The sequence below is a fragment of the Falco peregrinus genome, chromosome 4, assembly GCF_023634155.1.
Source record: "Falco peregrinus isolate bFalPer1 chromosome 4, bFalPer1.pri, whole genome shotgun sequence".
Lineage (NCBI taxonomy): Eukaryota > Metazoa > Chordata > Aves > Falconiformes > Falconidae > Falco > Falco peregrinus.
This window is the reverse complement of record NC_073724.1, coordinates 40293886-40321630: the sequence shown is the minus strand read 5'-3', so window position 1 is coordinate 40321630 and position 27745 is coordinate 40293886. Positions and strand designations below refer to the sequence as shown.

Sequence of the window (27745 nt, the reverse complement as noted above, 5' to 3'; positions counted from 1 at the left end):
AGATGGACACAAGATTGTGTCTTGCATAGACAGAACCCTTGCAAAATACAATGTCGGAGCATTCCTGCAGCTGTGCATGAGGTACTCCTGCTCTTCTGTCTCTGGCATCTTTTTTCTGATGCTTGTTGTGGTACCAACGCAAACCCATACAAGATGACAGACTGATCTTAAAACTGTGTTTGTGGGATTCATCCTGAACCTCCATGTGACTCGAGCTGTGTATAATGTAGTGGCAACTGTTTAGGTCTTTCTCTGGACATCCAATCTACACATAAACATGTCCTTAAAAAGAACACTGGTAACATCACAAAATTCACAGTGAAAAGGTAAGAAATGCTTAGATTTGTCCTCTCACTTCTGTGTATATGTTTTAAGGTATGGTCCGTACTTATGCAGTTGCACATTATTTGGTCCATAGGGAATGGTCTAATTCAGTCCCACAGAGCTGGGGTTGTCTTGTGACTCCTTTGCTCATTTATGTGGCTTTGTCTCAGAATCCTTTGCCTGAGTGTCTTGGGTACATTGCAGTCAACGTAACTGACAGTGAAAAGCCTAACTGACATACTTAATATAAGGGCTAAGGCACAAGGGCATTTCCAATGCCTGATTTCTCAGATTACTCAGTGCCCATTTATGCTGCTTACTACTGCATTTAAAAATCAATTCCCAGTCATGCCTAAGTGACACAGAGGAAATCTGTGGCCATGGAGTCTCCAGTGTCTTTCCCACAAAACCTGCCTGCTGCTTCCTTCCCTTCTGCCTCTCAGCTCCTCCATTGTGCTGAAACAGTTGTTTGATTTTTCTCCTTCTGAGGAGGGCAATTGCAGCACTCTGAGAAATGAAAAGCAGATGAATTTCAGCAGTGTGTTACATTAAGCTGTTCTTTGGCTCTTTAATGGAATAACCCCCTCCAAACGTATTCTGTTTGACTATATTTTTTTCCTTTATAATTCTTCCCTGATTTGCACTGTATGCTTGTAATTGAATATAAAATAATTAACACACAGTAGCTATCTTCTTTTCCCTATTGTCACAATATCCCCTGGCACTAGTGAGCACCAGCAAGGAGGCTTGACATTCTAAAAACCTTTTCATTTCCCAATGAAAAGAGGTATTTAGGCTATAATTAAATTTAAAAATGCCCGAGTGGACTCCAGAGGCCACATTCACTTTCATGTACATAGGTCCACTCCCATTGACTAAAATGTGCACTTGGATCACAGATTCATTGATTTGCAGCTTTGGTCTGAGCCTCCAGTGCCTTTTATTTTCTTTATTAGGAAGCAGCTTACTTTCAGTAAGTTTCTTTGCTACAGCCGTTGCAGATACCTTCTTATCTGAAGCCCCTCACAGCACTAATGATACAATCATTTTCTGGAAAAATGTCAGTTATTATCTCTGTCTTTGAAACTCTTCAAACATCCAACTCCATTTTAGTTCTTAAGCAAGCTGGTATAGACAAAATTGTTTCCAGAGATCCAAAAACATTTCTATAACTGCATATTTTCCAATTAATTCCCTAGAGGATTAAGAGAATTTACATTTTCCAGTGGCCTTGGAGCACTACTAGCAGGTTTTTTCCCTGTTGCACCAGATAATTGCCTCCTGAGATTTCAGCCAAAATTCAGAAGTGATGCACAAGGTTGTGGTAAATTCTGTTTGATCTGTTTATATTCACACATATTTCCCAAAAGCCAAGCTCCCACCCAAATGCTCTCAGACTGACTTGGAGGTACTTAGCTGCAAACTGCAACTTATAAAAAATGAAAGCAGGTCTTGCAGAATAGTAGAATATAGAAATAAAGAAGAAGTTTCCCCCAGCAGCATGTCAATGGGTCAAGAAAAGAAAAAGGTTTTGAGTTCTAATTCTACTTTTGATGGCTATCCCATAAATAATCTTGATCATCTCACCTCCTGTTTCTCTGTATTACAGTTAAGACCATAAGGGAGGTTATAATAGGCCAAACCAGAATTCTGTCTATCCCTGTATCCCATGTCTGGTGTCAAACAGTAATAGTAGCTTAAGGACAAAATATCAGATCAGGGCAAATGTGAAACAGGGACTTTTTAGACCTGAAGTGGATTGGCATCTTGATGTTCAGTAACCATGGATGGAGTTTTCATTTGTGGGCTTGTCTAATTGCTTTCTTAATGAATTTATACTCTTGGCTTCTGCAACACCCTGTGGCAATAAGCTCTGCTGTTTAATTATGCACTGTGTGGAAAACCCTGACTGTTTCTTTTAAAACCTTAGTTTGACAGTTTCATTTGAGAGACACTCCTCCTGTGGTATAAAAAGTAATTTCTCCTGTTTCAGCATCGCCTATGATTTTGGAAATCACTTCTATCTTGTCTGTTTTCCTCATGGAAGGTAACTATTCTATTTAGTTTCTTATTGTACAGAAACTATTCCACAACAACAGTCATCTGTGTTGGCCTTCTTAGTACTTCTGTTGGTCGTTTTCTGATTCCAGAGAAGACAAGACCAGAACTGTAAAATTTAGGTGCATTGCTGTTTGATTTGCTGACTTCCAGACATGCTTTGTTTTCCTTTCCTTTTTTTTTTTTTCCTGTTATTTTCTTTCCTCTTTCTTTGCAAACAATTTCTAGCACAGTGTATGACTGACCCAGAACAGTGAGCTATTTTCACAGAGCTACCTATGCTGATATGAACATCTTATCCTTTGAATGGTAGCATCTGTTGTGGGACTTGTCAATCTTCATGTATAAGTGGGATTATTTTTCTACATGTGCATCAGGTTTTCAGCTGATCAAAAGACAATTTCACCTGCTGTTTTATTGCCCATCACTCACCATCAAGACATTGTCCTGCAAGTCTCCACGTCAATTTTAGTTTTTATCACTCCTCAGCAAAGGTTTCACTTTTCCTCTTTGTTCTCCTTTCCAGATCATTCACTAATACATTGGAGAGGACAAGTTCCAGCACAGATCTCAGTGGCAATCCCTTGCAGCACTTTTTGCACTGTGATAACTGAGCATTTATACTTAGATATATTTCCTGTCTTTTAATCACATACCGGTCCATGAGAAGAACTTGACCCTTCCACCTCACTGCTTGATTTCTTCATTTATTTTTGGGGAGGGAACTTTCAAGTGTGCTTTGCCAATGGGTTCATCACAGAGTCATTGACTTCCATTGATTTTAATGCCTGCCTGCATTACAATGAAGTTATAATAAGGAAACTCCTAAGCCGCAAGAAACCTAATATTTGTCACTGTTCACACAAATGTTCAATAGCTCCAGAAGTGTTGACTTACATGGAATGTGGTGCCTCTGAGGTGTGTTAGCCTTGTTTCATGCTGCATATGTTTAGATGTGAGTGTCTATAGGAATGTTTGTCTGGAACTCAGGTTGTTTCCTATGCCAAACAATTTTTAAAATCTTGGCTGATTTCAACCAGATTTGCAGAGGTATGAAGGTTTGAAAACAACCAGTCCTTCTAGAACTAGGAAGAAAGGATTGCTGGTGAAGGGTCAAGATCTCATAGTGTTGCCACGGAAGTATAAGTTTAACATGAGCACGTGTTAGAGCACCTTGTTAGACATCAAAGATTGAGAGAAACAGGGGAAGAAGGAGAGAAGGAGCAGGTGGTATGAAAGTGTCTGTTGTAGGGATAATCTTCAGTCAGATCTTATGAAAAATTAGACACTGGAGAATCTAACCATCAGTCACAAAAGACTTCGAAACAAGGCTTTGGTCATTCACAGACCACATGGCCTGATGGTGATAAAGTTTGTCCTTGGTGTCAACAGCTTAGCTCTACATATCCTACCAACATAGATAGCTGGCCGTCTATACTCCTGATTTAACAGTTTAGAAGACATATATCAATTTAAAATAACTAACTAACTTACTAAATAAATAACTAAATAGATAAATAAGGTGAAAGTGGAAGAAGTGCCATGGAAAATGTATCAGCTTTATTACATTTTGCTTTGTGAAAGAAATTGATGTATGAAAATAAAACTGTCTGCAAAGCGAAGTAAGTGTATAGGAATGTAGATAATTAATAAGAATAAGAGAATCAGGCAGTTCCTGGTCAGATCAACAGCTGTTTTATTTGAGGAAAACTGAGCCATGTAAGCTGAACTAGTTCAGTAAGTTACTGTTGTAATTGTGATGCTGACAGTAAGCAAACTTACAGCAACTAATACCTCACAGTGTCTTCGCTCTGCTCTATTCCCTTATCTGGTGTACCTATTGACTTCACTCTTGCTGCTTATGTAAGAAACTACAGTACACCACTGACCTTTTATCTTTCATTAAAAAAAAAATCACTACAACACCATAAACTGATATTATATTGCAAATTCCAGATTTATGTACACAAACAATTATTTCGCTTTAATAAACATATATCAGTCGTGTCCACTGAAAGCTAAAAGGAGCTTGGCAAAGCTAATATTTCTTAATAAAATTTTATTTCAGTGAAGAAATTCAGATTCTGTGACACTGAAATATTTACCCATTCATCTCAGTTTCAATAAAATATCTCACTCCATAAGAAGGTCCAAATATTCCATTTTCATATTTTGAAACAAAATGTTTTAATTTTCATGTTATAAACAGCTTCTCATTTGGAAAGAAAGACCCATTTTTATTGGAGTTTTTTAAATGGTTTTAACTTTCTGGTAGAAATTGCTGGTTTCATTTTCAGCCTAGAAAAAAACTAATTGCTAAAAATATCATCAGCTGGAGATGGTATGTTTTACATTTGCCAAGGAATTGAAGAACGTTATTTGCATACCTCTAAAATTCAGAGCTCTTGAAAATCATGACATTTTTAAAGTTATTCATTTTGATTTAGAAATTTTACTTCAGACATCTCCAACTAAAATAAGAAGATGTAGAGTCACTAAAATGCTCAGGATTCCACACACACCTGCACAATACAGAGGGATCTTCCTAAGAGAAGAATTTTTAACTTATAACTAGAAATGGATTCAGTGCACAGTAAGCGTGGTTTTTTTATCAGCAAACAGCCCATTAACATAGTAGTGTAAAGAAACAAGAGCGCATATACAACTACAATGTTCTTGTATGTATGTTGTATTCCATCTTCATTGTGTCCCAAAACATTTTCTGCAATGTGGCTCTGAGTAAGACTGCAACGATGTCCAGGCAGCTTAAAAGATCTTTTGTCCCACAAAAACCTGTTCTTTCAAGGAACTGATCTTTATTAGGCAGGCAGATTTTCCATCATGGCTGTTCTGCTTTGCCCACGTGACATCTCATGCTGCAGATACGACTGCCAAACTACCTGCCATTCATGTTTTAAGCTTTCTGCGCTGGCACACCGTGTCACCAGACTTGCTGTTGTCCTGCTTTTAGTGTGCCTCTTCCTCACCTGCTTTCTGTGGAAGGATGGGGGGTTTTGCTCTGTCTGTTTCTTCTCATTCTTTTTCTGCTGAGTTTTTGGTTCTTCTGCCTTGATTTCTCTTGGGCCATTGCTTTTGCTGCTAAGAAATGATGAGTGCAGACTTTCTTTTGTTGTTGGTTCTCAACAACTCTGGAGAAGCCTCAGGGAAGTTGCCATCTTCTCTTTCTGGCGTTCATTGTCCCTGCAGCCAATGACTTAGGAAGGTCCTCAGTGTACCCCCAGTCTTAGATGATCATAGACAGGATTTTGAAAAGGGCTGGATGAATAATGCATTTTTGGTTTAGTTCCCAAACTGAGACACTGTGGGTGGGGAATGAGAGAGAAAATTTTGGATGAATGTGGAAATTTATCTGATACAAAAGGAAAAGCTGTGTTGTGATTAGTGTTTAGAGCAGGGGTCCTCAAACTACGGCCCCTGGGCCGGATACGGCCCTCCAGGGTCCTCAGTCCAGCGCCCCGTGTTTACAGAACCCACACACCCACCCCTGCCGGCGGTTGGGGCAGGGAACCAAGCAGCCATAGATGACTGCCTGCCACTGCATCCACGTGCCGGCCCCCTGTTTAAAAAGTTTGAGGACCCCGGTTTAGAGTCCCAACAAATAATCAGGACAATTTTTAAACAAAAAAGTTACCATCTTGAAATGAAATAATATCAAAACTGTGTTTTTAAAGGCCAAATAAAACATATTTATATCCTTAGGAGAATCTCTCTCTTTTTTTTCTTACTCGAACCATTCATCATATTTATCTAAGGGATCACAGGCAGCTTGGCCACCCAAAAAGGGCTTTCATTTTTGATTAATTTACTTTTTACCTGCTTAAAAGCAGATATCCTACTGTGAGTCAACACTGGCATATTTAAATCACTAAGGCACTTAAAAAATCCCACTCTTCACCAGCAGAATTCACAAGACTTAACCCATATTACATGGGGAATGTGGTACACAGAAGCAAACACATTGAGTATTTGCAATCAGTGAAGGGAGCTGTGCTGATGACATTGATTGTATCTGGGCAATTGCACCATGATTTTCAGTGTACCCAATACAAAAAACACAATTATATCTTCATGTCTTTTTTTGTTTCACTTTTCACTGCCTAGGTCACGGTGTTCTTAAAATTTCCACCTAATATTTTTTTCAGAATAAGTTGATTGAGGAAGTTGGTGGTAGAACATGGCCAGCAGAATCCCTCCTCTTCTCCATCCTCTGCCTGCCACAGATACCGAATATCTTCATGCTGCTCCAGATGCTTTCTCCTCCTCACTGTATATCTCTGAATTTTGAAATTGAAATGAAGGGACTTTCAAACATTCCTCTGCATCTAAAAACGGCAGCAATAAAAGCTGGATACATGGAATTAAACCAATTACCACATACCTAACCAAACTGGGAAAAGACAGGCTTTGTGTGGTGGTCACTTATGGATCATTTGCAAAAAAGAGGTCTTAAAAGCCTTCCTGCTAATATGCTGAGTGCTAATAAAACATCATCAGGCTTTATGCTGACTCTGAAAAGACAAGACTAAACTCTCTCTTGTAACATCTTAAATACATGTAGCAGCTGCGTGCACAAACTGACTAAACTCTTCTGTTTTACAGCACACTCTTCTATCTCACACTCTTAAAGACTGGTAAAATTCAGCCTTGACTCCCTGCCAGGCACAATATGAAGAATTCTATAATTATCAATCCAGCGATGTCATTTAAAAGCAAATGCATTATCATGCACAGAAATCATCTCATGTCCCCTGTAGCGAGTTCCACAAGGACTGTCACTTCATTTGACTATAATTCTGGCTATATTACATTTAAACCTCTTCCATCAACAGACTTCCCCAGCCAAAAAAATTATTCTTTTATTGATAAAATAGCATGCAGTCTGGAGTGGCTGTCAATGTACCTAAAGGTCATATAATGTCAGAATCATTATCTTCAAATCATCTCATGAGCCCTACTTTGCAAGCTACCTATCAAAACAATAATAAACACAGAGAACGTGTGGTGCTACATAAAAAATTGTGCTGTCATTTTAAGAAGTATGGAATACAAGCAGAAAGATTCCTCCCTCCTCCTCCTCCTCTCAATATTGTGCAACCACTGTATTCAGCAAACCATTATATGAAATGTAATTAATAGTATGAACCCCCCTTTGCCAATACCTTTTTTCTCCTTGAGCCACTTGGTAATCCAAGACAATGCATTTACAAGACAGATTATCCATTGCAGAGTTGCCGGCTCTGTCGGATCCCACTATTTTACCCTGTCACGGATCAAAAAGATTAAAAGCAACTTTAAAAAGCACATGTTATGATGCTAAGTCCAGTAACTCTAGCCTGTCTGCTTCATCTCAGATTTGAAACTAAGCAAATATTAATGTTTTGAATGGAATCGGAATCAATGTTCTGTCAACCAGCTGCAGAGACAGGGGTTGCTGTTTTCCCATTTGTTTTGCTGGGTTTAGTTTTCATAATCCAGATGTTTTTCAATCACTGTTCACAGCATTAGGAAGACTGTGCTCATTCTGCAGTCCTGGGCATTGTTCAAACTAGTGTTTCCAGCCACACCTGAGGTGGGAGCCATGGGTCATTGGTTCAACAGGTTAACATGACTGACATAGATTGCAGTAACTCTAAGAGTGATTACATTTATTTGCTGACCTAGATCTTCTGTAGATTAAGACATACTCCTGCCTTCACCTTTTTTTACCCTCCTATTTCCTCTACCTTAAAAAAGATAAATTGGTTAACAGTTGTAGGCAACTGGAAGGCTTCACATTTCACTTCTCTGTTTTCTTTTTTTCAGTGACAAAAGCAGCGAAGGAGGAAAGGGGCTGAGATCAAAGAAATAACTGTCCTGTGTTTACCTCAGCCAGCTGTACCACACATTACCCCACTCTGTGCTGGTATCAGACACTAGTCGTATCATACCCTATTTGAAATCAGCCAGGGTTGAAACAGAAAACAGACTTTTAAATTTGTATATCCAGAGCTGACCATGTTTAGCAGAGCTGAGCTGCATGCAATGCTCTGCATGAGCTGAAGTCAACAAAAAGCAATTTCTCCTTATATTACTGTGAATTATTTACTACAACATTTGGAAATGACATCCAGATTCCGCACCACCACCACCACCACCCCCCCAGCCCTTGTTCAGAACTTTATTGCAATGAAAAGGGGAGAAGTAAATGAGTAGTAGGAGAGGGGAAATAAATCCCATTGAAATGCACTGGCTGATAAAAGAAGTGTCTTTTAAACAGTGCCTTATGCAAGAATAATTGTAGCATTTGTTACAGTGCTGTACTGATGTACTTAGGACCCTCTCTGACTATGGCAGAGATGTAGGAAGCACAGCTCCAGCTAGAGTATTCATGGGGCTGCAGGGCTTTGCTTATAGGTTGTTAGTGAAGACACACCAAATTAGCCAGCCCTGAAGATGGGGGGTTTGAATTCTTCGTATAAAATGTGGAGGGTTTTAGAGCTGAGATATTAGCCACACACACATGCATGCATGCAAACACCCACACATGCACAGACCAGAGAGGAAAGCCTTCCCTACTGCCAAGTGACTGAGGACATCACCTCTGGCACAGAGGACAGAGCAGATATTGTGCATCTTGTGTTGTGCCCTGAATACAGAAATGGGCAGGGCTGAGAACAGGTCCCTGTCTGTCTCTCTCACACAAGCATTAAGGGGGAGAGCCAGCTGACTCCTGAAAAGACATGTTGCCTATTACTCCCTGTCTCAGCCCCAGAGGTAGCTCAAAGAGAAGTACATCTAAACCTTACTGTACAGGAAAAGGCTCTGCTCCACAAGTTACATCTGGCTCCAGTTCTGGATTGTAGATGTGAACCTTCCTCCTCGGATCCATAGCTCAGGAGTTTCCAGACCTGTCACTGGTTTAGTTTTCATTTTAAGCAGTGCCAAATGAAGTTCAGATGTTGAGGACAGTTCCATAGGTGTGATGTTTGGATCAGATGATCCTTTCTTTTCCAAAACTTGTATTTGCTTCCAACCCATAATCCAGTTTTTTCCTCAATGAAAGTTTGAGCTGGTTTTACAACCTTTTCCACAGCTTCTGGCTCTTGCCACTAATGCTATTGCTGAATCTAACACGTGTCAGTTGAGTTTCACCTTCATTTCTAAGACAGACAGTATTTAGATCCACAGCTGTCATTCCCAGGTCTCACTGCAGCAAAGGAAGTTAAGGAAAAAGGGTGTTATGAATGTTATTACATAAGATTCTGCCTGAGCGAATTATTAAATGAACAGAGTATCCATACTTTTTTGACAGGATGAAAACTTATTCGGACAAGTCAGCAGAAATTTTGGCTGAGTGATTACCACAGGCAACCCTCTGAAAGTGGTACAGACAGAGCCACAAAGCTGAAGCAGCAGATAGTCAGGAATGAGAGGCAGTGACAAGCTGAATTGCTGGTGTCTCTGCATACGCAGCCAGAGGTGGGCATTTGACAAACTGGTAGTGCCATACTGGCCAAGAGCAATTCTGATGGAAGCAGTGAGCAAGCTTTGGGGACACGCTTTCTGAAGCTGTTTTGCTTGCCCACACGTGCTGATGTCTAGGCACCTGCAAAGCAGGTGCTGCCTGAAGGCATCAGTGACTACCATCAACTTCCTCCACTGGTGGCCAGCCTACTTCCAAACAAGGTATTAGTGTCCAGGGTGGCAGCAAAACATGATGGGACAACCCCTCACATCAGTAGCATACCTTCTCCTTGCCCCAGAAACAGCAGAAGCAAAAGCCTGATCATCTGTGGCTCTCTTCTGAACTCTGCTCCTTTTCCACAGTAAGAGCAGCCTCACCCCTAGGTCACAAAACTCTATACTCACTCTGGGACAAGTGCTTCTTCCAAGATGAGATCAGGAGTCTGAGTCCTCTTGTAACAGATCAGCTCTGACTGGCTGCAGCGATCCTGTTACTGGAAAGCTATGCATACATGCTTATCTCTTAGCCACACACCTCTTCTCTTGGGGAAAAAATCTTTAATAAAACATTTTCACAGTGGGAGGGAGAGAAGGAAGGAGAAGCTACTCAGGAAATAAAAGATTAGTGTGAGAAACAGATATAGATGGTGCAACCAAGTGTGTTTTTTTAAGGGGGGATATTTAATTGGGGAGAGAAGTAGGAAATTGAATTTCCCTCTGCGCATGAAGGGACAAACCCAGCCTTCTGCCTGACCAGGTTTCATCCTGAAGCATAAGAAGAGGTTGAGGCTCTGCTGTGTTGCTCTTTGTGCTGCTGAGCTGCACCTCTGCAGATCAGTCCCATGACACTGGTACGGTGAGGATGAAGTATTGGAATAAGGAGCAATCCCATACCCTAGCAGGACAGGGTGCAGGGCAGTCATGCCCCATAGAGTCTGTTTTGGTGATTGGGCTGCTCCTGGACACCAGCCCTAGAACTTTTTGATCAGTCCCATCTGCATGTGAGGCCTGAAACTGGAACCGTCTCAGTTATCACTGCTCTCCAGTGCCAGAGACACTTATGGATGCTCAAGTACTCACTGGATTTACTCTTGAGTGTGGAGCAATAAACATAACTACTAAAGAGTCTGGATGCTACAGATGCAGGCATGCCCAGCCTGCCTCCTTTGCTTTGACTGCCAAACAGCAAAGGAAGGAGAGAGCCTCTGTGTCAGCTCACAAAGGCAATGAAAACCTTCAACCATTCATTAGCAACATTCCTGTGAACAGACATGTGAGCCTGCCTCTAGTAACACAGGTAAGCCAACTTGAAAATACAGTAAAAATGGAAGAGAACTGTCAAGCTGATAATTAATGTGCAGTTCAAAAATTATGCCTTGTTGAGGTCCTGGTTAGAGGAACAGCCTTGGGGAGAGGCTCTGAACCAGCTTGTACTCTCACTCTGAATTTTCTGTTGTGGTAGACACAAAAGTGCAAGCACTCTTTAGCCCATTCCAACTGAGACAGAATAGTGCATATTTTTTATTAACCTGACTGCAGACCCAGTTACTTTGGTAGGTCTGTCCTACCTGAATGAAAGCAGCCTCTTTCTTTCCTTATAGAGGCAGACACAGAGTGCAAAAGGTACTTGCAATCACCTGCTTGCTGGTTCTAACACTTCCACTGGCATTGTTCATTTGTCCAGGACTCTCCTTTATTTTCCCGGGGTGGGGTGGGTGGGGGTGGGGGAAGATTTTCTGATACCATCACCCCATTCAATGTGAGGAGCAGGAGTTCTCAAGGAAGAAACACAGTAATTCCAAGCCTTACACAAGCCAGGCAAACACATAAATCTGGACTGGCATTAGAAGGCAATTGCTTTCCTTCCCCTCCCTTTCCTCCAGATTGTCCCTGTTCACAGAAATCCAGAAGGAAAATTCATAGAAGTGTCTTCACAGGCAATAAACCAAAGTTAATGATCTGATGTAAAGCCACTGGAGTAAGAATATTTTCACATGGTCAGACGACAGAGGCAGAGTAGGCAGAAATACGGCCTTGTGTGTACCATATGACTTCATATGTTACACAGATTCTGGATCCTTTTTCCAGCTTTTAAAAGGGACACTGCTCAAATTTAAAAGTTGTACAACAAAAAAGTTTAATGACTCAATGCAGAGGTGCTCTGAAGCAGAACTACCACAATAAGGAAGACAAACAGCCTTGCTATCCCATTGAAATTAAAAGCACACAAGAAAATTCACTTGTGGTTAGTAGGGCTGTACTGAAGGAGGTATGTTGTTACCTACTCCATTGCTCCACATGCAATGAAAGGAGCTCACACTCCTTTTTTGTTAGGGAACACTGAGAATCAGTTGCCTCCTGAAAGAAATGCTGCTGCACCGCTTCAGATATGTTACTGGTACATCAAAAAGAATTAACATCCTGCCTCCACTTACACAAAGAGAGGGGTCTTGTTTGATGCCAAATGGCCATGTGCACTGATACAGAAATAATGTCTTGGCAGCCAGCAGGGGTGAAAAGGAGCCAAATTACATCATTCACTCTCCTTTCAGTGGGGATAGAAGACTCTATTTACTACTTTGGCAATAGCCAGCACCACAGCTGCTGCTGATCACATGTAAGGGGAGCAGAGGGAAGGCAACAAAAAAATAATTGGATCCTGAGAGCCTAGGGATCTTCTCTGTAAAATACCCCATGCTTGGTGCAACAGGGTGCTATCCTAGGACTCAGAAAACCTCCATTCTGGTCCCACTGGTGTCACCAATGTCTGTTGTATAACCTTGGCCTGTCACTTCACCTCTCTTCATTCCTCCTGTTCTTGGTCCTGTTTATTTGGCTCATAAGCTTTTGAGGGCAGAGACTGACGTATTATGTAAACTCTGTGCTTAGCTCAGTGCTCTGCTGGTCTCATCTGGGTCCTATAGGCACTCCTGCAACAGAATAAAAACAACAGCAGCTGTATTTCTAATAAGAAAAAGAATACATTCAAAGGGCCAAAAAGGGGTAGATTTTAAAACAGACAGGATGAATATGTAACACGGATGTTACAAGACAGGAAGTTCTGCCACTCCAGAGCTGTGCAAATGATAGAATACACACAATGATAAGAAGTCACCAGTGTGGCTAGAATGAGCAGCAGTAGTTAAGTAGTTTAAATATTTCTAAAACTGAAATTATCAGGGAGAGGAGCTGAATTAATACAAGAAAGCAAGGATAAATGCCTCTGTGAATGATTGCCAGATTCATCTTTATAGGAAAAGCCAAAGTGCATAAAGAATACCCCTATGGGGCATCAAAAAAAGAGAACAAGTGTTTAACTGTGTGACATAACAAGTTTAAAGATTTGTCCAGTTTCCATTGTCAGAAATCTCAAGTCTACCTGTCTGACAACATCTTGTGTGCTTCAAGCAACCAATAATTACTAAACACAGAAGAGAGTGACCCCATCTTAATTTAAAATGCATGCTCAAGTGACACAACTTAATTCTTTTTGCTCAGGCAACCCCCTGCAGAGTAGTAATGTGATAAATGAAGACTAAAAAATACCCCCAAAAAACTGAAGCCTTTCTTTCAGGATGGAATGCAGTGCCAATTTATGAAACCTTTGTTAGGTATAATTCAACAAATCTGCTAAAAACATGAAGGAGTTGGTGCCTCAGAGAATTTTTGTACTTTTTAAATGAACCATAATCACCTTACAGAGAGAAGCTGAGGAGACCCTCATCTGTGCTTTCTCTGCAGAACAGATCCACAACTTCATTAAGAGAATCAGTGTATTTTGTAACTAAATGAGATTCTGTCTCGCTGGCAGGCAAATTCTGCTCACCGAACAAAGAAACCTCACACAACAACATTCCAAAGGGAGATGTCCTTAAAAAAAAAAAAAGTCATTGTAACACCATCAGACTGCAGAGTCTGCCAGAAATTATGACATTGTGGAAGGAAAAAAAAAAGACCAACAGGAATTAGGAAGCAAGCTAGATGCATGTGACAAGAGTCTGTTCTCTTGACCTTTCTGTTTCTCAGTTAATGCCTGTGAGTTTCTGCTTGTTATAAAGCAATTGCTGTGTTGTTTTGTTTCCCTGTATTCACAAGTCACACTGTTGCCCTCCAACTTCTGTGCCAGGGAGCTGGGTTTAGGGACATGGCAGCACCTTCAGAGTTGTTTTCGATGGATTTTTAGAATACCTCACTAAACACCTGGAGCCCTGGAGAATAAATCCTTGAAGCCTTTCTCTCAAAGGCAACAGGCTTACTGCTCACCTCCTGGTGTGCATGTCCTTAGCTGCAAGCCTGACTGGGCCCATTAGGCCTGAGATGAAGAACTGCCTGAAAGACAAATGTGAAAAATCACAGCACTAAACCACTGGGAAATGCAAACTTCTCCATGCATGGGAGCCAACAAGGCTGCTGATCTGTAAGGAAATACTCAGACACTGATCCATGCACTGTGTTCTTGCTCAGAGTCCAGGAGAGGAAAGGAATAATAAGATCTCAGATCTGGCAAGTAATGGTAGCAGAAGGCGAGAAAAGGAAAACGGAAAAAAGCAGCGGTAAATTGAGGATGCAGATGGTGGTCTGAGATCCAGAGCAGTTCTGTCTGTCATGTTTTACTTCTCCCCTTTAAGATATCCAAAAGCAAGATGAAAAGGAAGCTGAAGATAAAGCTGCAAATGGGATTTTTATGAGGGGCTTTTTTTTTTTACCTTATACATGGCAGATTGTTAATTATTGTATTTCAGTCGTCAGATAAAAGTACAGGAATTCACTAGATGGCAAACATTTTCAAAAACGTAAATATAAAAATAGGCAAAATTTACCCAAAATGTCAAGTGTGAGCTAGGTGTTCTTATTCTTCACATTTAGTTGACGGAAAGGCAGCTGCACAAGGAATTTCTTCCCAACTCCCTTAGACACACATTCATTTAAAAGAAACTAATCTGGGTGAAATATTACGCTTCAGTACATCCATAGTTAAAGGAGATGAATCTCGTAAGGTCACTGCCAGCCTGTAGAGTCACAACTTGGTCTGATCCCATGACTTCATTACAGCTTGCAAACAACAACCCATCTCTACCTTGCTCCAGTCTCTCCTCAGATATCTGAACTCTGAAAAAGGTGTTTGCAGCATTTATGGAGAGTTTAGCTAACCTGAGCTCTTACATTCATGGCAGAAGGAAAACCAGCCCAGAATAAGAAACATTTCTCAAAAAATCCCTCTTTGATGTCTGTATGTCTTTTACATTAAAAAAGCTTTGTCATGCTGATAACCTCAGTTGTGAGTATTGGATAGGAAGAGGTCAGCTGCCTCTAGGTAATGTAGATCCAAATCAGTTAGGGATTTAAATATAATTCTGAGACAACGAGTGGCTTCCTGTTTATTTTGGCTGGCTCTAGAGTGGCTCCATGCATGTGAAATCAGTATTAAACTCTACTCAGAAGTCAACTGCTAGCTTGTGCAGTCTGTAGCACTCTGATATTATGTGATGTCATTTTAAAACACCCTAGTAAATAGGCTGAATCATCCGGAACAAGTCTCCCGGGATATAAACACACATGAAACATATAAGTTGTCTAAACTGCAAGTGATGGATAAGCATACCATCCAAGCAAGAACATTTACTTATCTTATCAAGCCCAAAATATACTTTTCCACTTATGGACAGGCCCAGGACTTCTATTTCATGACCCAAGTTATAAATTTTGTCTAGATGCTAGCTAGCATCAAGCTCCACCGATACTACTTTCTTCAGTCTCCCAATATGATTTATGGATATATACATAAATTTTTTGTAAGTCATGTAGCCCTACTGTAAAGGGAAAGCCTGTCTTGACTAGTGAAAGTTTACTATGATGCTATGCCAGCAGGATATGCCATTCATTTCAGAAGATAATTGAATAGTTTCTACATGCTGAAGATGCTGAGATATTGGAGGCAACTTCTGTTTACCAGCTCATGTAATCATCTCAAGTGCTGACCAAAAGGAGTTAAAAGAGAAGTTTTATTCTCTTTATTTCTACAATCATTTGTTACCGAGCTTTAATAATTATTTTTTTCCAAAGCCATAGATTTTTGCTGCATGGCATTCACAGAAGGCCACAAAGACCATTCAAACCTTGAAGCATCTTTAAACAACCTGGAGAAAAGGCAATTCATTGTGTTAACACTAAAAGATTACGGGGGTAAAGCAATGAAATTTTTAAAGGAATCTGTAGGGTGAATATCAAAAAGAAATTAATCTATATGCACTCCCTGGTCTTACTTTCCCTGCACCCAGTGAAGCAAGTGCACCACAGCTGCTCCATCCCTCACCCTCCACCACCCCATTCCCTCATATGTGAAAGTTCACCAAGGAGTCAGAAGGGTCAACCCTGCCAACTTTTCAACAGTGTTACCTCAGGCGCCTCCACAGAGCAGGATGGTCTGTCCCTATACATGGACGTTTTTCAAAAAACAATCGTCTCCTCCTCTGCAGATGCTCTACCCAAATTAAAACCATGCTGGAACCCATGGAGGCTAGAAAATTCGTTAATGGATTTGAGTGAAATTGCTGTTTTATGGAATGTAATTTCACATATGGGTAGCTACACTATCTATGGAGTTCATGGTTGAAACAATTTAAAGCACTTCTCACCCTAACACAAAAGATAAGCTCATTTGATGAGCTTCTCGGCTTCCTCTAGCCCACATTAAGCACAAATCTATAATGCGAACAATATTCTTGTAAGTTACATCATCAAGAGGTGCTGAAGACAGATTTATTGTTGTAAAAACAGAACCTCTTTTAGGGTGATATGCGGTGTCCTGTCATTTCAGAAACATAATCCAAGGCATCAGCAAGCTTGCAGTTGACTTGCCAGATATCTTCTGGTATAGTGCACTAATTTTTAAATATTTAGGAGATACATTTTTACTCTGGGGAGATGTTTCCCATCTCCAATTGTTGTGGAGCATGACTGGCAACTAAGAAGTTATCTCCTCTCCAGAGAAAACAACACAAGTGTGTTCCACTGCAAAACCCACAACGATTATATGAATATTCTGCACACCTCAAATTCAAGGCACATTTTAGTGTGATATTAAAAACAATGTGGTTTAGCTTCCTTTGGTTCATCAAATGTCTTAAGTTTCTCACTTCAAATCAGTGTTTGGTGTCCAATACCTGACTTTCAATCATTCATTCAAACCAGGTCTTCTGCAAGAAGTATTTCTTACCTGATTCACTTTATCGCTTGTACACTGCATTTAGAAGATCTTATCACAAGCCATAGGCATGTTTAATATTATTGAAATTACACTGCTAATATCCATATCAATTATGTTTTGAGATTTATGCTTAGTATAGATATTAATGCAGTCTGGCTTTTCCATTTTTACTTCTGCAAGTATAATTTATTGAGACATAAATAGTAATATTAAAGCTATCAAGTATAAACATCAATACTTGACAGCAATGTGTAATTTAAGAGTTACATGCATCTAAATTCAGTTACAGTCCTTTCTGCATGCTCAAATCTTAACTGCAGACTGCAGCTCCCCAGGAATTCTGAGTTTCGGAAGCAGCAAGGCCGTCACGTAATACAGTACTAACATCTTGAAACAAGCTTTTCAGGACTGGGGAATCAGCACAACATGGTAGGAACATAAAAAATGCATGGTTTTCTTCCCCCCACCCCTCCACCCCCGCAATAAACAGTCACTGTTTAAATGCAGTAACCCTTTTTCCCATCTTTCGGCCAGTTTGGATTAATTATACTTTTGGTGTTTTAGTGATTCCAGAGACATATAGGAAATTGGGCTGGAAGGAACCTCAGTAAGTCATCCATACTGTCAGTTCTCCAAGTTCAGCTACACTGAAACCTCCCTTAATGACCAGCTTGTGTCTAACATCCTCCAGTGATGGGAATGCTACCCTCCACGAGTAACTTAATTCCTTTGCTGTGTTGTTCAGTGTATAAGAAAGTTCTATCTATTGCATGAAACAGGAGTAACTGGTGAGCAACGGTATGTGGTTTGGGGAAGAGAAAACATATGTGACAAGGCCTGGCAAAAAAAAATAATAAAATTACTTCAAACAGACATTTTTTTGGTGAACTATAAAATAAATAGGTTCCTTAATGTAAATCTTACAAAGCAGGGACATCTATTGCTCAGTTAAAATATAACTGGCAGAGAAGGTGGGGTTCTCTAAAGGCTCAGTCACTAATACAAGCTTTTCATCTTAGCTCACTGTGGACACAGACAATGTAAACTGGAAGGACTTGTCCTCTGGAAGTGTCTTCCCCTCTCCTTTGGCTACAGAGGGGACATCAGTGGCTTGGTCAAGTGTCTAACTTACATGAAGCTGCATAAGATGAACTTCAGTTTCAGTGTCTGCAAAAGAAGACACCGAGCATTTGCTATTGTTACAAGGAGCCCACATTTAGATTTTTTAAAATCAATGGATGCACAGTGCTGCCTTCAATTTGAAGCTTAAATTACTAGTGTTTTGGTTTTTTTCATAGCTGTTCTCAGGAAATAAGCAGTAGTGAAGTACCACTGGCATATTTTGAGAATATAGTGTTATTTGTGTTATGTATTAATGTATGCTGTTAAGTGGAACTCTTCTAAACTGACACTACCCCAAAGCAAAGCTTGTCTCTGTTTAGCTGAGGTGGTAGCATTAACAGTCCATGGCACGCTTCACATTGCATTTGTTTGAAGACACCAGAGAGAAAGTACCTTAAAATGAAGCAAACTGAGAAGGAAACCATGAAAGTCACGTTGAAGGCAGAAGTTTTATGTTGCTTTGGTTCACTGAGCCTCCTGATAGAGACAGATGCTTGTGCTTACCAAGAGAAGCTACCTCTAGCAAAAAGAGCTAAAGACCAAACTTAGCACTGTCAAACACTTACTAACCTTTTAGTACTTCAGGGTATAAACCTGACCATGCTCTGTAACTATCTCAAAGAGCTTTTGACCTTATAGCCTTTTTATCTTGTATAACTTTTTTCCTTTTTCTGTTTGGCACTCTGTTTTTATTAGGATTTGTCAGTGTGGTCAAGTGTGCATCTGAATAACCTGATAAATGTAATGGCACAAGTAATGGAGAGTCATATCTTGTTGCATCTGGAGGCATCTGCCCTTAAATATAGAGTTTCTTCTGCCACATGCAAAAATTTCTGTCTTTCTATCAGAAAACTGACACAACACACCCTTGCACTGGAAAGACAGACTAACTAAACACTACACTCTGTATTTCTCTCTGTCCAGGAGAAATATTGCTACAAAATGACATTAGTATTATTTGTTCATTTATTTAAACACCCTCTGACAGAGCAAGGATGAAACATTTTTCACCAAAGAAAGATGTCCCAGCACTACCAGTGCTATAGAAGTACCAGTATGTGGTCAAAAATTTCCATATCGGTCAAACTGGAGCTGAAAACCACATTGACCCCAGTCTGAATGCCTTGTGCCCCAGGTGAAACTCCAGCTTCCAATTTCAGTGACAGCCTGTTGTTTCCCAGCTTTGGAAAGCCTGTGGACTATGGAGGTATGACCAAAGAGGAAAGATACCTGAAGGATCCCTATCAAAAGGTACTGTTGACAACAGAAATGAAGGAATCTGTTTGTGGGTCCAGCAGTTCCATGAATTCCATTTTGGAAATATCTGTGGGATCAGCTGCATTTTTTTGCCTCGCTGACAATTTGCTCCCTAGTTTGTGGGGAATACAACAATATTTTAGGACTTTCTTTTATCTGTTAAGATTTTAAAATGCAGCTGGCAACATACTAATCTGTGTAACTTTGACCTCCTTTGAATGAGTTTTAGATTTCAGTAGTATTCATCTAATTTTAGCCAGTCTGACCAAGTTAAAATAAATGTGGCACAGACCATGAAGGAAGCTATTCATTTACCAGCAAGAGGCAGCTACTTTCAGGACAGATGTTTATTGTGGAAAAGGCAATGATCAAATGAAAATGTTGGCAAAAAATGCAGAGAGTTACAGTCCCTGCTGTCAGGAAATTTATGCATTTCAAAGTATCATCAGTGGTATATGGAGAGGTGAATTATTAAAAAGTAAATAAGATTCTCTTTAACTTATATTCTGTCTATAAAAACCTGAATAATACTTGGGATTTTGCCTGCAGCTGTGCAGGTGACGCAGCCATTATTCTCTCAGCCCTTGTTTTCACCCACTCACACACCTTCGTTTCACCTGGTATGTGGAAAGGCAGATTCTGCTTTCCTTTGAAGTAACTGGAAATGAGAATAACAACACTTTGCTGCTGTTCAGCCCTGTTTGCTGGCAGGTCTCAAGCTTCTTTACAGGAGCCATCAGCATAATTACCTAATTTTTACCGATGTGGAGTCCAGAGCCCAGAAAACAGCAAGCTGTCTTTAAGGATACTCAGTGAGCCAGTAGGAAAATCAGGAGGAACTCAAAAATCTTCATCTGCAGGTGGTGACAACACTGTATATCCTCTCAGAAAGGGTTCATTTCTTCGCCAGGGCACTCCAGGAGGAAGCCCCCGAAAGCTCACCTGCCCATCAGCAGGGCGACTTCTTTCAGAGGTTCAAACTCCATTTTCTGCCACATGACAGGTGCCTCATTTGCTCTGCTGCCAGCATTACCCCCAAGCCACAATAGCTTTATACCTGTTTAGCATTCACCCCGCTGAGGTGTCTAGCAACAAAAACCATGCTTCCTGTCACCCCCATTCTGGTAAATTAATCAAGCCAGGCTTTTCTAGTATCCCTTCATATATTATGCTCTCCATTTTCCTAACCTTCTTAATAGCCTTGTCAATCATGCATTCTATTTTAAAGCAATCATTTTTGATCCTAGGTGACCAAATTATACTCCACCTGCCAGCAGTGCATGCATACACCCCTCTTTCTGCAGGAAATAACTCAATCCATCTTTGGTTTACAGGGTCCTTGCCTCTTCTGTCATGTTGTCAGCCTGCATACAATGTTACGTGCCTTTATCTTGTCTTTTCTCTTCCTCTGCCATCCCAGCAGAAGGGCCTTTAATAGCAGGCATCTAATGCCAGCAAGTGTTCTTATAACTCATATGTCAATGCATGATTTTGCACTTTGTACTGTGAAATTAATGCTGTTTCTAATGCTCTGTCCTCAAATTGTATCTATAAAATATTCTGAACATCCTGTCTGTACCTAGGAAGTGTCATCAGCAAGTCAGATTAGTACACTCCCACTTTTTGTGTGAAATAAACCACATCTCTTCCAAGACAGTCCTTGAAGAAGTCCATTTCTTCCAGCCCAAGACATCTCACTATTTCTTTGCTTTCATAGGGAAAACAGTGATTTTATCCACCATTAAGGAGTCATGGCTATGTGCATGCTTGTGTCTGTGAGAGAGAGGGGGAAATGAAGCAGAATCTGGAATACTTGTTTTCACACTGAAAATCATCTGGAACTAATGGACAAACATTCACAGTAAGAAACACGATAGAAAAATCTGAAGGTAACCGTGCTGCTGCAGTCAGGGCAAGGTAGAAAAGTAATGTGACTTCAATATAGGCTAACTGCAGCAGTGCATGGCAGTGGTATCATTAACTTTAGAACATTAGTACTCTATACACAATGCAAGAGAGGGAATGACAAGTGGGAATGTAAGACATAAGCAATCATTTCGGAAAAGGTGCTTTTTCCAGAGAACAGCATCCCAAGGGTAATAAGATCTTAGCCACTGGAAGTGCCTGTCAGTTGCCTTGGCTATGGTGCTAGATGACACACACACAGTTTTCATGCAATTAAAATTAATTAAAATAAATTTGGGCATATGTAAAAAACAAAGATCAAATTCTTTGCATCAGACAGTCCTATAAAAATTCTGTATAAAATTACTGAACTACTAAGGGCTAAGTTAGTTTTGGTACCTGGTAGCAAAATTTTTACTAAAGTCTTGAAGAGTTACCATGAGTACTAGCAATCAATAAGCTTGGTTTCTGGACCATAAAAAATATTAGAAACTATAATAATGGTGGGGGTGGGGGGGTGGAAGTATGTGTAAGAAATATCAGGGAAAAGCCAGTATGGCTTTTGCAAAGGACAGTCATGCGTCATGTATCATACAATTCTCAGAAGAGGTGAGGAAAAAAAATAATACAGCGGATGAAGTCTGCTTGGATTGCCAAAAAAAATGGAAATGAGACCCTCTATCAAAGGGCTGTATGAAAACTGAATATTCACAGCATAAATGGCAATGATCAATTAGTAGCTACTTAAAAGAAAAAGAAAAGATGAGAATAATTTGATTCTTCACAGTATAATGCTGTCACTCATGGTGCTACTAATGCATTGGAGCTGGGCCCGGTGCTCCTCAACATATTCATAAATGTTGCAGGAAGCAGATAAGAAGGGCATTGATAATATTAGCTGATACAGAATTATTCAGGAAAGGCTAATCTAAAGTTGACCATGAAGTATTTCAAAAGATCATACATTTTTGTATTTAATTCCATGTTAGTAACTGCAGTGTGATGCAGCAGGGTAACATTCTGCTTATATATAGACAGGCAGTGCAGATACACATGTGTACATACATGTATGCATGTACAGACCATCATTTATAGGCAGTTAGGTGGTAAATTACCTAACATCATTTAGGAAGAATAGGTGGAGTCCTTCAAGATTCTTTGAATATTTTGAATACATGATACATCAATGCTCAGGAACTATCTAGAAAACAAAGGATATGAAGGATTATTAAAAAAGGAGAAAAGAAAAAATCAAATAACATTATGCTACTATACATTATTACTGTATATTTCATACTTATTATGCACTTCACTTCATCTCAAAAGGATATACTGGAACTAAGACAGAGAAGGGAAGACCAAAGACCAAACTTGTGGAACAGTTTTGTTACAAGGAGAGTGGATAGACTAGGTGACAGATAATAATAGACTAGATAATAGATGACAAAGATGGAATATGGCTGTGGTAGATATGATGAATAGGAAATGATTCATTCACTGTTTCTCACAATACAACAGCAGGTAGACTGATAATGGAATGATCAACCAGCAGTCTGAAAGCAGAGGAAAAAAAATCTTTTCACCCAAGGTCAGGGAATTAATTCTTGCAGAATGCTGTGGAAGCTACAGCATAAATTTGCTCCCAGCTGTCAGTGAGAGTTGCTGAATTGCAGGGCTACTGGCACCTCTGGACTAGAAACATCCAACCCAGGTCAGAAAATTCCTCAATGAGCAGTCCCCAAAGTTGCCAGTTTGTAGTGTAAGAAAAATCCCCGCATATTTGTCCCTTCTCTGAAACTTTCTTTCTAACCAACATTAAAGACAAGTTCTAGAGGCCACAGGAAAACCTCACTGGGACATGTATGTATTTGCAGTTTTAGTATACCTGAATGAGGTTACATCATACAAAGTTTTGAAATATGTCCAATGTATTTCTGTAACTCAGCGCTGTCTCTTAGAGAAGAAAAAAAAAGACACATGACTTCCCTGTTTCTGTTCTGTGATTGAGCACTTTTCCTTACAATATACTGGGTTTTGACATGCCTAGTTTTGTTACTGGAATCCCCAGTTTATTCACAGAAGTAATCCCTTCATTCTGTCTACAAATACAAGAGCCTGCCCGTTTTTCCCCATTTATTAAAAGAAGCAAACAAAAAACCCCCACAATTAAATAAGGTCAGGGCTATTCTGTAAAAATCACATTCTCAGATGAAATAAATTACTGTAACATTATTGGCTTCAGTGGAGCTGTGGCAATTTACGGCAGCTGAATGATTCAAGTTATCAAGAATGTGAAATGCTGCAATATTGATTCAGAAAAGTCTATTTGAATTTATTTTTCTAAATTAATTTGCTCCCAGATCCATTAAACCTAGTAGGAAAATATTTCTAGAATGCATATTAAGTGCAAAAATGTAGACTTGAGTCCAAACTCACCAATGCATTTAGGTATTCCTAGGCATCCTTAGGCTCCTAAGTACTTTATGAGTCTGACCCTCATGGTGCAGGATGGCACCAATAGCCTATTTAGCAAATGTCATTCATATGGATTTTTTTACATGTAGTCCTAATATTACCACTGTTAGTTTTTGCTAATGATAGTATTCCAGTAGCACTCATGGGTAGTGTCCTCCGACAGAGCTATGGACATACCCTGCCTTGAGATCTCACAATTTATAGAGACAATGTTGGGAGTGTACATGAAAATTCTCCCTTCAGAATGAGCTTGCCCCAGTGACCCTTCTACCTTTCCATTGTAGAATGGTTAATTTCCTCCAGATACCTCAGCAAAAATGGTTGCTGAGAAGGATCGCGAAGGAGGAAATGACATTGTGATTCAGTTTTTATCAGCCAATCCATCCATAAAGTCAAGGTTGAAGAAAGTATAAAGGTCTCTATTTAGATTGTCTGCTATAAATGTGTAATTTACTCATTGTAGCCCCTTCTCTCCACTGATTATGAAGTCTGGCAGCAATGTTGGCACCATGATTTGCTCCTTTCGCTCTTAAACTTACACAGCAGCAACACCTGATAGACGTGCCTCAAGCCTTTTGCCTACCTCTGCGCTACAGACAGTGTTGGATAAAGGAAGCACACCTGCAGTCAAATCTGGTGTTGGTAGCGAGGCAGAAGAGGCAGGACAGAATGTGTTGACACAGGGGATAACAAGACATTTTAGTTTTAAGAGTCTTAATGACGAAGGTGGTGACTTTAAGCTACAAAGAGTGGTTGGGGGCTCCTGTGGGCAGGTAATGCCTCTGTGAAAGGAAGGAGCAGGAAAGCTGCTGTTGGCACCTGCTTTCTGCAAGGGATAACTTGGGGTGAGAAGAGACACAGCCAAGGAAATTTGTATTACTTGAGGACCGAGGCAAGAAAGGCTTAGATGAGAGTTTGGGGTGGAATTAAAAGGCGAGATGCCTAAAATGCCATAAAATAAATTGCCCTAAAAGAAAACACTCTACAAGAAAATTGGAATGCTGTCATGCAGCTGTGGTGCCAAGGAGAGGGCATGGCCCAAAGGAGGAGGATCTTGTTATTTTGGCACAGGATAAGGCTTTAGTCAAATGGTTTGTTTTCAAGCTCTGCCACAGGTCTCCCATGTGATTTTGGACATGCCATTACTTCTTCCTCCCAGCTCCCCACCTGTGAAGTGCTAGTCATATTCCATTTCTAATGCTTGTCTTAGTTTTAAGTAGCTGGTGGTAAATTTGCTGGGGGAAAGACAAACTTTATATGTGTGTATATGCATATGTGCATGCAGCTTTTTGTAAGAGTCCAGTTTTCAGCTAGACCTCTGTAAAATACTGTAAAACAAGCTTCAGTTTATCCATAAAGCATGATTGTAAAATTGTAGGCCTTAATGACATGAAAATTATAAGACCATCAACAATAAAAAAGTAGAAAATAGATGATAAAAATAGAAAAATAGACAATATCTTTGAGATAAATATAAAGAAGACAGTGCTGCTTTCTTTTCACCTACGTGTACCTTTGACTCTCACCAAGTCCTCAAAGATGTTTATATTAAATATTTTTGGGAATCCAGGTGATAACCATAAGCAGTCTATATGTGTTAGCATCATGAAGAGCAGTGCTAAGCTTTTTTCTTTCTACTTACAAAATTTGTAACTGGCACCTACACTTACTAGCACCGTAAACAAGTGAGAGAGGGGGACAGTTTTCCTCCACTGTCTGTGTATTTATCTCATGTGTTTGGCAACATTTGGAACCTGACCAAAACCAATTTAAGTCAATACTCAAGTTTAGTTTATTCCCTTTATAGCCCATTTCTCCTCTTGGTTTGCGTGGGTATTTCCAACAGCAACAGTGAAGAGAAAATATTTCAAAGCAAAGTGAAATGTGGTTATATAACAGCAAACAAAGGCAGGAGGTTTCAAGGGGAAAATGTGACTCCTGAAAACAATTTTAAGAACTTATCTTTACACAGACTGCTACATACGCTAATATAATTACAGAAGCACAAATCACATACACACATACCAATGCACACACTAAATACAATTACATCAGTGCTTATATGAGCATGACATATTTTATTAAAGAAAGATGAAGAAGCTGAGATGGTATTAGATCTGCATGCAGCTTACATCCCTGATACTCATTATTGTTTTCATTCAAACATTTACACACCTCATACATGTAGTCAGACTGGTACAAAACCTGGATGTAGAGCAGCACTATCCTTTCTGCTCCCCACCCCTGTCCCCTGCCCTTATTTTAAGGTTCTTTCTTTTCTGAGATCATTTAAATTATCATAAGGTTGTGGCCTAGTCAGCCCACCCACTGGATAGAGGTTTGGTTCTAGCAATGAGCTGTTTAGTAGTGGTTTAACTTGTTTGTTCTTGGCTTTGTGGCAGCTGTTGAAGGTGAGTACTACAGAGCTCTAGCAGCATTTAATGGAACCCACCCAGCATTATAATAGTTAGGAAAAAAACATACTGCAATTAAATAAAATGTGTTGAGTTAAAAGGACTTTTTAAATTCAGCTTTTGGACGTGTGTATGTTCTTAATGGCTCACTAGTTACTATGGGAACAAGGGCTTTCCCCTCTCCCCTGGGTTTTGCCTTTAACTGTTCAGCATGTCATTCTTTGAGCTGGTTGAGGTAGCATCATATACTTTTATTGCAATACATGTATAGCCACCTACAGAGAATGAAAAGGCTGATTTTCTTCTCTGTGGCAGGCATGGTGTTAGGTAACACAGTTACCTGATTCTAATAGATAATTTGTTCTGCTTGGGTTTATTGGCTTATTTGCTTTTTCCTTCTTTCCCTTCTTTTAAATATTGAGGATCTTAAACCTATCACAGGTTTTGATGTCTCTTAAAAAAAATACAAGGTTGAAAACCAACTGGCAGTGCAATTAGTAATGTTAAATCAGTGTGAATTCTAATCATTTAACTTGCTTCTTAGCAGCTGATACTAGGAATATGAATTAGAAGGTGGCCCTAGAACTGAACTATTGAAACTGGAAATCTTCAAAATAAAAGACCCTGGGTTTCAGACTGAGAAAACATAGACTTCTTTTAACATGGCAAGAAATAAAGAGAAGACCAGAACATGAGTTTAATGTGCACATGTTTGTTTGCTTTCTTTTCAAGAGGCTGGAAGCTCTACACTGTGTGACTGTGAGGATGGCTGCAATGGCACAATGAACGCTCTCACCCCTTCTTCCTTTGGTTCGGGTCAACGCTCAGCTCGCTGCTCAGCAAAGATCAAGAGTACAATAACTGCTGTGTCATGGACTGCTCTCCTCCACCTCCCACTGAAGGAGGGGAATATACATACCAAATAACTCTGGGTGTCACTAGGGAAGGGTTGTGCTGCCATTTGCTGAGCTGCTGTACCTGAAAGAAGACACTGGAGACGTTTATCCATTTATCTCTGCTCCAGGCACATCGTTTCCTTCATCTGACAGCAAAAGGATGCCACTGCAGTGGAGTTCTTCTTTTTCTTATTTTTTGATTTAAACAATGTCATAGCTGAATGATGAGCAAAACATGCTGATTCCTCCAAGTACTGCAATCACGCACGGCTACATTTTATGTATGGTATCTCCCAGCCTCGGTCACTTTGCTTAAAGCTTTAGGCTCTGTTTCTGTCTCCTGACAGGGATGCACACACCCAAACTTCCCAGTTCGCATGTAATACCTTCCAACTTGAAAAGCAATTATTTTCCACTAGCATTGGTTTCAGTTGTTCTTTCTGTCTTCCGTCTAATTTTGCTTTGAATACTCTTTCATGGGGAAGTTGAATCAGACCAAATGAGCTTTGCATTTTCTTCTGAAGTTGACAAGTTCGTTGTTATCCCAAGACTCCTAAATCTGGGATATGTGCAGAAAAATTATTTGCTTCACATGCCCCTAGCTTCATCATGAGTCTTGCATT

General features: G+C 40.0%; 1 long non-coding RNA gene across 1 annotated transcript; it reads right to left on the bottom strand.

Annotated features, from left to right (window-relative positions):
• Positions 1-4081: 4081 nt before the first annotated feature.
• On the bottom strand, positions 4082-11506 carry LOC129784412 (uncharacterized). The gene is made up of 3 exons (XR_008747124.1): positions 9189-11506; positions 7563-7663; positions 4082-5702 (listed from the first exon to the last, which is right to left on the bottom strand). It is a non-coding gene; the product is annotated as an uncharacterized LOC129784412 (long non-coding RNA).
• Positions 11507-27745: the final 16239 nt, after the last annotated feature.